The sequence below is a fragment of the Carassius auratus genome, chromosome 20, assembly GCF_003368295.1.
Source record: "Carassius auratus strain Wakin chromosome 20, ASM336829v1, whole genome shotgun sequence".
Classification (NCBI taxonomy): Eukaryota; Metazoa; Chordata; class Actinopteri; order Cypriniformes; family Cyprinidae; genus Carassius; species Carassius auratus.
This window is the reverse complement of record NC_039262.1, coordinates 24222214-24233361: the sequence shown is the minus strand read 5'-3', so window position 1 is coordinate 24233361 and position 11148 is coordinate 24222214.

Sequence of the window (11148 nt, the reverse complement as noted above, 5' to 3'; positions counted from 1 at the left end):
AAAGTTGATTAGAGAGGGGAAAACCTATAAAGAGGTGCAAAAAATGATAGGCTGTTCAGCTAAAATGATCTCCAATGCCTTAAAATGGAGAGCAAAACCAGAGAGACGTGGAAGAAAACGGAAGACAACCATCAAAATGGATAGAAGAATAACCAGAATGGCAAAGGCTCAGCCAATGATCACCTCCAGGATGATCAAAGACAGTCTGGAGTTACCTGTAAGTACTGTGACAGTTAGAAGACGTCTGTGTGAAGCTAATCTATTTTCAAGAATCCCCCGCAAAGTCCCTCTGTTAAAAAAAAGGCATGTGCAGAAGAGGTTACAATTTGCCAAAGAACACATCAACTGGCCTAAAGAGAAATGGAGGAACATTTTGTGGACTGATGAGAGTAAAATGGTTCTTTTTGGGTCCAAGGGCCACAGGCAGTTTGTGAGACGACCCCCAAACTCTGAATTCAAGCCACAGTACACAGTGAAGACAGTGAAGCATGGAGGTGCAAGCATCATGATATGGGCATGTTTCTCCTACTATGGTGTTGGGCCTATTTATCGCATACCAGGGATCATGGATCAGTTTGCATATGTTAAAATACTTGAAGAGGTCATGTTGCCCTATGCTGAAGAGGACATGCCCTTGAAATGGTTGTTTCAACAAGACAATGACCCAAAACACACTAGTAAACGGGCAAAGTCTTGGTTCCAAACCAACAAAATTAATGTTATGGAGTGGCCAGCCCAATCTCCAGACCTTAATCCAATTGAGAACTTGTGGGGTGATATCAAAAATGCTGTTTCTGAAGCAAAACCAAGAAATGTGAATGAATTGTGGAATGTTGTTAAAGAATCATGGAGTGGAATAACAGCTGAGAGGTGCCACAAGTTGGCTGACTCCATGCCACACAGATGTCAAGCAGTTTTAAAAAACTGTGGTCATACAACTAAATATTAGTTTAGTGATTCACAGGATTGCTAAATCCCAGAGAAAAAAAAAATGTTTGTACAAAATAGTTTTGAGTTTGTACAGTCAAAGGTAGACACTGCTATTTTTTTGAACACACCCCTTTCAACTAATTGCCCAATTGCACAGCCTTAAGAGCGTGCATATCATGAATGCTGGGTCTTGTTTGTTTTCTGACAATCTACTGAACCTACTGGTAACTTGTTTGCCACGTAGCAATAAAAAATATACTAAAAACCTTGATTAGTCTGGTTAGTCACATTGTACTGCTATTATTTTGAACAATGCTGTATATATTACTTCTGACTGATTTTACAAATACTCAAAATAAAATAAAAATTAAGAAATTGAAAAAATAGTTTTCTACACAAATAGTATTTAACTTTAGTTGATTGAAGTAAACAACTTGAACACCAGTGATCCTGACAGCCATACTCTGTTTTATCCCATGCACTGTAAAACTTCTCCATTTCTGGGATGTACTGTGTCCTTCTTCATAAGATGGTATGAGCAATGCAGGGATGCTTCACTACGCAATCTGTTTCCCAAACTTTTCCCACTGTTTAATCATTCAACAAACAGTAAGTCTTGTCGCAAATTCGTGCTAATGGTCTAACCAGAAGTTCGAGTAGAGCAAAGTCTGAAAGCTCCACAGTGTTTTTACTCTTAAGCAAGGCAGATTCCCAATGACTCATACTAAGATATTAAAGATATGTTATATATATTAACTAAATAAGATTATCTTAATGTCCTTAGCATGTCAAATTCGCACTATTATCTAGTTGCTTATTAACATGCATGTTGTAAACATGTATTGAGGGTGGAAGAGAGCACTGTTCATTCACTGCCCTCCACCTACAACTCCTGCTAGGAGCGAGATTCGAACCAGTGACCTTCTGGTAACTAGTCCGGCTCTCTAACCGTTAGGCCACAGCTATTTATTGAGGCTAAAGTCACAGTCAGTGGTTTGTTAATAGCAAGAATTGTACATAAAAATAAAATGTGACCGCATTTTTTTGTTCACTTTCATTGTTTTTTGATTGCTAGCCAGTTCAATAAATTGCTACAACAGTTCAAAAATCACATTGTTATTTCTAATTTTCGTAATTGTTATCTGGAAGTACAAGAACCCAGTTACACACTTCAACTTGCTCAGCTCTTGATGTTGATTGATCAGTAATCATTGTGGTCAGCTGAGCGTAATGATGATGGCTTACCTATTCTACAAAAACAAAAAGCGTTGGGATCCTTTCTCAGTGTGTATTTGTCTACAAGTGTTCTTCAACCAGAGAAGGGTGCGTTTGTCTCTCATCCTGCTTTTAAAACTTATACCAAACTTTGGTGTCCAGCACAATGTTTCCCATGTTTATGTCCAATCATACTCTATACGTCACTTGATAGAAAAAACTTCTTAAGCTTTATTGAATAATACTATTATATATAATGGAATGAAAGCATTTTGAAAGGGTAAATGTAAGACGTTTTATGAAATTGAATTAATCATTTGAGATTACTTTCACATTTTTGACATGTCTGTGATGAATTTCTGTTGAAAATCAAATACCATTTCAATTGTGTGTGAATCTGAGTGGTCTATGCAATATACTGTAAACTGTAACATATTTTATCTCTTAGTATTTTTTTAATAATTAGTATTTTTAATTTCTTTAATTTTATAAAATTTCTTTAACTTTTAAGAGATTAAATGAACTTTCAGTGTAAAAATATTGTCAATGATTTTAACTTCTACCTTAATTAAATTATCATCAGAGAACATTAAGGAAATTCTGGTATATTCAATCCTATCTTTCCTTTATTTTTCTTTGGGCTCCCAGATCTCTAAATTCACACCTGGTTCAATAAAACTAATAAACATTTTCAATTATTCATAGAGATATTCAAGAGATATAGAAATCAAACACTCACTGTAAAAAAAAAAATGAATCATGGGTCTTGTAATTTTCATTAAAAAAATTAAGGTGATAATTAAAAATATTGTGATTCAGTGTTGTATAGAAAATAATGAGGAGTTTTTACTAATAAAACCAAGAGATGCGTTTTCCTCATTTTTTTTTTTTTTTAAGAACACTTAAGCAGTTTTGGTGCTTGAATTGGGGAACTGATTATTAAACTAAAATAATTAAGGAAAGAAGGCTGCCTATTTATTTTTTAAGAGAAATAGCTACATTTTGCAGTTTTATTTTGTTAGTTCACAGCATGCTTTGCATATGGCTGGATATGGAGAGTATACATTTTGAAATGAAATGCTACTTTATGTTTTTTAGTGAAGGGAAGCATCTATTAATGTTTAATGTTCAGTTACATTTGACATTTGTAAGAGTTTCTGTAACTTTTGAAGTTTCCATTGCACAGTGCAATTGTCACCACTGTGAAGAACAGAAGAGCTTGTGCTTATGGATCCTACTCCTCTAACGTATTAAACCTTGTTCAATGAGCAGTATTGCTAGTGCTAGTGTAGTACTTTCCAGTATTTCTCAAGTATTTTCCTTCTTGAGCTGATTGGCTGTATACAGTCTTGCAAATTTATAAAATAACAAAATACAAACAGACCTCATTTAAAATCACAGACTTTTGAGAATAAACTTAAAACAAATGAGCACATTTCCCTAATGTATTGTGTCATAGATTAATCAATTTAGGGGATTTCACATGATTTATTCAGGTAGATTCCGTAAAAAAAATCAAGCCTGAAAAACTACTCAAAAATATTATGAGTAAATAGCTCATTAGATTTTTTACAGTGCTCAAATTATAAAGCTGCTGAGTTTTAAAGTAATATTTATTAACATTTCTTTACTTTAATTTCATAAACAATTTCAGTACTGTGTTCAGTGCCATTTAATATCCAATCATATCCTGAATCAAAACCAACTGATGAGGCATTTCCTCAACATATTTTAGTAAGAGTTTTCTTAGCTATATCCTTTTATATGGAAATTGCTGTTTGGCAAGAGTTCGTATTTATTTTTATTGTACTTTTTTTATTTAATTGTACTTTTTGTTCAGGGCAGTGGAAATGTTTAAACAAGTTTTTGCTCACAATTTGGTAAAATTACACAAATAAGTAATTAGCAACATGTGCTTACTATCAATTTAATGTTAGGCTTTGGTTGCTCGACTACTAGCACTTTAAGTCATGTAGTTACTATCCAGTAGTCAACAAAACAGATAGGATCTTCACTGATCGTCCCAGTGAGACAATGCTTTTTAGTAGTATATAGACTATATTATACAGCAGGACCAACTGATGCGTGGGATATGTGTGCTCTTGTAATCCCATGCTTTCCTTCTCATCCTCTGAGGAGTTGTTATGAGCCTCAATGCTTCACTCTGTCTGCTGCTTGCAGTTTTGTTGTTTCCTATTTTCAAGTAAGGCTGTCTATATCTACGCTATTGTTCTGTTCTTCTCTGACGGCTCCAGCGGAGGTGATAAAAGCATAACCTTCACGTTAATGAAGTACTCACGCTAAAACATTGCTATGTTCAAAGTGCGATGCCATGTTCATGAAATGAAAGGGCTGTCTGACTGTCTCATTCAGATCAAAACCTTCAGAAGTTAAAAACACATTGCAGCTATCATTTCAGCGAGACATCCAGGCTTGTTAATGAGAGCAAAGCACTATGGGTAGAGGAAGGACTCGTTTGATTAAGTAACTCCAACAAAGGCCTCTATGTGGAGATATTTTTTCAAATTTAGCTCAGTTTTGTGTTGTTTAGATAAATGCATGTTATCACTGATTTTCAGAATCGCTCTGAAACTAAACAGGAAGTCGTGAATTGGTTCAAATGCTGTGTTTATACCGCTTTATCTGTAGAATAGTTCACTCGCGAGTCAAAAACGAGTCATTTCTTATTTCGTTTTTGTTCAAAAGGACCGGATGAAGACACGTCAGACTTCTTCACCACAGAGGAAAGCGTGGAAAGAAAGTTGGAACAAAATGAGGTGGGTATAGCCGTATTTATTTATTTTCATGAACTGATACTTTAAGTTACTACGAGGTCTTTCTTTTCTTTATCATTTCAGCAGCTCTACTAGCTCACAGTGCTGGAAAGATCGATAAAATGATCGTTTGATTGATTAGCGATCAGTGTGTACTGGCCGTGTTTTAACAAAATAACCGGTAGGTGTCGCTGTTGCTCTCATAGTCAGTTTTGTTGAGGTACTGCTTTTTTTATCTTCAGGCAATGCGCTCTTTTCAAGTTCACATGAAATTCAAAAGAAAAATGGACTTTCTATATCTTTAATGAATAAAACAATGTTTATAACACCTAAATAATTCCTAGTAACCAAAAAATGACTAGACGTTTGCTTTTTGAGTGGTTTTCTGTTAGTGGCAAGCACCTGCTAAGTGCTGGATATTATTAAAAAATGGCATGCAAATTGGCCTTTGTTAGCTGCTGATGAGGAAACATTTGAATAACAATATCCTGAGTGCGGTGACGTCTGCTCTTCAGGTGTTTCTGAGCATGGCAGGGCTTTATGAGGAAGAATAATTAGAGTTTTTGGCACAAAAACACCCCAGAAACAGCACTAGTCTGGTTTACCAAACCTCCACTGCCACTGCTGCAGAATCAACTCTCCTCAAAGTGTTTGTTTGTCAATTAAAAACGCCATGTGTGCCAAGTCTTGCTGCACTGAATTCATATGACTGTAATGAAAGGAATGTTTATGGCACCTTTTTGATTTTACCTGGGTCATTTTCGCCATGCTGTACTTGTCCTTGCCCCAGTAGCTAGGCATAACTACTGAATAAATCCAGATTTTATAAAGATAGGCACGATATTTATTTTTTGAAATGAGAAAATCCAATTAATTAAACACGGGGGTGAAATTTAAATAATTCTGATTTTAGCAGATTGTTGCCATTTCCCCAGTTTATTAAAACATAACCCAGGCATGTCTTCACTGGTTCCTTTTCTAACTGAAGTGCTTCAGACAAAACATGATTTCTTGGAAATATCGCTTGAATTGGTTTGTAGGATTTTCGCTTAAACTAAATTTCAGTTGCTTAATGACATCATCCTTTAGGAAGTGACATCATTTTGGTGGGTAAACTGCAGCATAACACAAACACAAACTAACACATTTGACAAAATGACAGAAATTAGAATTTGAAAATGTAAAAAAATTATTAACAAATATCAAAATTAAAATGGACATGCAAATGACAAAGTCTCACCAAACAATGGATAACTTGAGTTCTTTATTTTCATTTTTCTTGTCATTGTATAAATCATGTTTTCCCAAACTTTTTGTCATTGGTCTAAAAATACTTGCAATACCCCTGAGATATTAAGTTAATATTTCAATAATTTAACAACACATTTGCTCACATCTCTCTGATGTCAGTGAAGATTCATGCAGTTTAACAAATATAACATTTCACACACACACACACACGCACACACACACACATATTTTGCTAATTTTTATTTTTTAAATTGTTTTAGCTATAGATTTCATTTTTATTTATTAATTTATTTTTTGTGATGCATTTAATAACTTTCCTGTAAACTCACACACCCCCTTTAGTCTTTCACAAAGCCCAGTTTGGGGAACACTGGTGCAAATAAAGAAATTGTAGCCTAATTAATTAAGTTTAAGCCTGAGCTTGACTGTATCTTTTTATAATTGTAGTTCCTTCCATTGCAAAACAGACATATTTGTCAAGTTACACAATACTTTGACCCACCTTACCCACAACCCATTTCTGGATGAGTGCCCAGCCCAATGCCCCCCGGTCGCTCTCTGCTCAAAGGGCTAATTAGTGGCTGAATATGCAAATTAGCACAGCTGTCAAAGCGTGGCACTTTTTTTACTGAAATGCGTCAGGAGTTCAAATGGTGCTTTGGTTCAGTGGTGAAACAGCTTTAAAAATATATATAAATAAAATTAAGAAAACTTCAAATTCTATTCAGATTTTTGGGTTGTCAACAACTATTCGGTATCACAATGAATTTAATATATATGCACACACTTTTTACAAGTTGTAAATAATATTAGCAATTTTCAGGAAAATACTATTTAAGTTTTTCTATATTCAATATATTCTTTAAATATTCTATATATTTAATTAAATGTTATGCATATATACTATAATATACAGCTGTGCTCATAAGTTTACACACCCCCTGCAGAATGTGCAAAATGTTAATAATTGAAACAAAATATGAGGGATATTGAAAGTTGTATGTTATTTTTTTATTATTTAGCACTGTCCTGAACAAGCTATTTCACATAACAGGTGTCAGATGTTTACATGTACTTCACAAGACAAAACTCAATTTATAAAAATGACCCCACTCAAAAGTTTACATACTTTTGAATCTTAATATTGTGTTGTAATGTGTTGTTTGCTGGATGATCCACAACTTAGTAAAAAAAAAAAAAAAAAAAAAAATATATATATATATATATATATATATATATATATATATCTATATATCTATATATATATATCTATATATATAATTTATTTTTTTTTTTTTACCAAGTTTGACAGATTGTGTCAACATTTGGAGGTATTCTTTTGGTTTCATATTGAGTGTCATGTAATTCAAATTAGTATTTTATTAGTACTTGTGACTCAAAAGTTCCCACTGACATAAAAATCTGTAGTTTTATTTGTTTTATTTGACATGCAGCCACGTCACCAGACCTCTCTTTTCAAATTAATATCACAACATATTGATGTCTGAATCATAGTAAACTCGCTCCTGAACCTCTGCCCGGCCGATTGTCGATGACGCTTGATTAAAGGACGAAGAGGGCGTAAGAATCAATAGCTCAGTGAATCAGACTACACAGTCCATTAACCAGCTGCAACAGGGAGCTGATCTGGGATCAGTTCATCCATGCGTTTAGCTGAGGTGGGCCCAAGCCGAAGACTCTTGTCGCCTTTTTCAGATTTCTCTGGCTGGATAATAAAGGTTAATAACAGTCCTTTCAGTGTCATATTTGACATGACCAGTCATTGCAGTAATAACAATCATTACAGCCAAAGGATGTCGTTATATCCTTCTTAAACATAGAGCGTGCCAGAAAATCAATTATTCAATCAAGAGGGCACCCCTCCTTCACTCTATTCAATAGTGGCTTAAAGGAGTTGGTTCACTTGATTTCAGGTCCTGAGAGAATAAGCCTGACTGCAGAGACCTTTAATTTCAGACGTTCAATGGAATGGTAACTTTTTTTATTCACACGATCAGTGAACAGGAAGTTTTTTAAACGCGAGGAAGCGTGTTGGAGGGATGTCAGACAAGTTACACTTTCTTGCACACATTCTCTCTCTCTCTCTCTGTCCTCTAATGCATGCTGGGATTGTCAGGATGTAATTTAAGTGCATAGGCACAAAAGACCGAATGCCAAACAGACAATGACGATGTGTTCGGCTTTAAATGTAGCCGCTCTCGGTTCGTTTGGGGTGTGTAATTAGGCTCAGTGTTACAGAAAAGAGTCAAAAAATCACAATGTGCTTTAGACACATGGTTAGCGCCGCAGATAAAGTGGTTGAGTTCAAGCCTGGCCCATTAAATGTACACATAGAAAATCCAGTGAATTTGAATATAGTTGAAAAAAAAAAAGATTACGTTAGAGGTAGTGTTGGAAACAGCATATCTTCATGATCCGACGGCGCTTGTTTAGGTTCTCGTTTGTTTTAGATATTAAGAAGCAAACACACTTCATCATGTAACTTCAATCGCCCTTTTGACAAAACAAGAAAAGTGACTGTACACTTTCCCCACATCTAGGTCCTACATATAAAAGACAGAGGTCTTAAATACACACTGTCCTGCTCTTGCTGGGCGTCTCTCTGTTCCCGTCCGCTCAGAGCTTTCTTCCGTTTAATTAGATTTGTAAAAACAATTTTTGGAGAGCTTTATTCTGTAAAAGCTCTCAGGGGTTAAAATCAGCTGAGCACTTCTTTTCAGATTCTTTTCAGCGGCGGAGCATAAATTATTTAAAATTGTGCGACCTTTTATCTCACCCCCTTTGAAGGCAGCAAATTAAAAATGTAAATGGCCTTCCTAATTAATATGCAAATGCATTCATTCCCAGTTAACAATTAGCAATTAAACCTGCACTGTCTAGAAAGAGCACTGACGAAATTAGCAACTTATTTTTGCATTTGAAAAATAACGATGGGACACAAATGTCTTGTTGAACAAAGTGACTTTTTGAAATGTTTTGGATCAGCTGGTCTGACAAATGAAGCATTTTTTTAAAGACAGATCAGATGGTCACATACAAAAACATAATTTGACCTTCTGCTAAGAAGTTCGGAACAATTGAGTTTCTAGATGTTTTCCTTCTATAATATTTGCTTCGGGATTTCAATAGCCAATAGAAAAGTCTGAAATCTCAGGGTTGCAGATTTGCATATGCTAAGGTATGCTGCCTTTCACAAGGTTTGTAGACAGAATAATGATGGTCACTATTCAGACCACAGACGAGGAGCTCCTCATCACTTGACAGTGGGCCTCACAATCAATGATAACGCCGTGTACAGCTCTCAACACTGAAGCATTGAAACCTTAAGTGTTTAAATGTAAAGACTAAACCCTTTGGCACTGAGGAATTTTCAAATGACTGCAAAACACTTCAAATGCATGTTAATCTTAGGCTCTGTTTGTACTGTATTCTTCCATTCAAATCTGCTATTTTTCACTTTTCATTAATGTGCTTTGTTAAGTGTTATAATCCTTGCCCTTGCAAGCTTTGGATTATTAAAGTGTTATGGGCTGATTTTATTGACTTGATGATTATAAAGGGCTTGTTTGTTTCTATGTTGTACTGTTGACAGTCTTAAAATACTATTGGAATAAAACATATAACTATGTAATTACACATGTGATATAATACATGCAGTTCTCATTATCCAGAGTTTGTTTTGTGGTAGGTGTCAAATAACATGGGCATAAATATTAGGCTCAGTTTTAGTGACTCCAGTGAGGTGTTACATGAATTTCATCTTGCGAGAAACATTAAATGTAGCCTCGCAACAAATATGAGGTCATAAAACCTGTATGTACGATAGTTTCAGATGAAATATTTCTGTTGTATCAACCACCCGTTTACTGTTCTACTTTATCACATAAAGCAGGCAAATGAGGGACAATGTAGATCCGTCCAGGAGTTATTGCAAAACAAACCCAGATAGGGTGATCAGGATCTTGTTTGGCCCTGAATGGGTTTATTTTGTGATAAAAACCATCTGGCTGCACATTATTTCATTCATTACATGTTTTCTTACCACATAAGTATAACCTAACTGGAAACAAAATACTGATTTGAGTTCACTCACTTGCAACTCAAAGCTCCTGCAAAGAAAAACTCACTACACTAAAACAATTACAGTAATATTAACACCGAAGTCCTCCAGGTTAATTTTCAATACAGCTGATATCTAAGGCGCGAGATGGCATCAGTTGCATTTACATTAAGCCATTAGGGCCACCATGTTGACTTGACATGTCCAGTGACTTGCTTTATCTCAGTAATTGTCCTGTTTTTATCCAATTTCATTCGTGGAACAAATTAATAACAGCTGAGTGTCAATAAAGTGTTTCTGCAAGTGCATTGGTATTTTAAAACCAATGCACGATGTTGCCTTCACAGCACTAGGTAGCAAACACTTAGTAGCACATTTAGTTTGAGACCTTTTGGGGTTCATCGTGGTTGGATATTGGTAATTCTACCAGTTTAATACGCAGATAACAGAACGCCATGTCCTATTAATAAGAAAACATACATTGTATGGACTTTAATGTCGAAATACATAGATTAATATGGAGTTGCCCTTTGCAGCTATAACAGCTTCCACTCTTCTGAGACGGCTGTCTGGGAGTGTTTTACTGGGAATTATTGCCCATTTATCTAGCAGATAATTTGTTAGGGTTAGGTACTGATGCTGGGCAAAAAGGCCTGGCTCACAGTCTCCATTCAAGTCCACCCAAAGGTGCTCAATAGAGCTGAGGTCAGGGCTCTGCGTGGACAAGGTCCAGCCATGTCTTAATGGACCTTATTTTTGCACTGGAGCACAGTGATGCTGGAATAGAAACAAAGGTGGAAACATATCATTGTCCAGTAATGTCTTGATATTTCTTGACATAGCATTGTTTATTTTTTCATCCAAACTGTAAAGTTGGCACATAGCAGTCAGACAAGT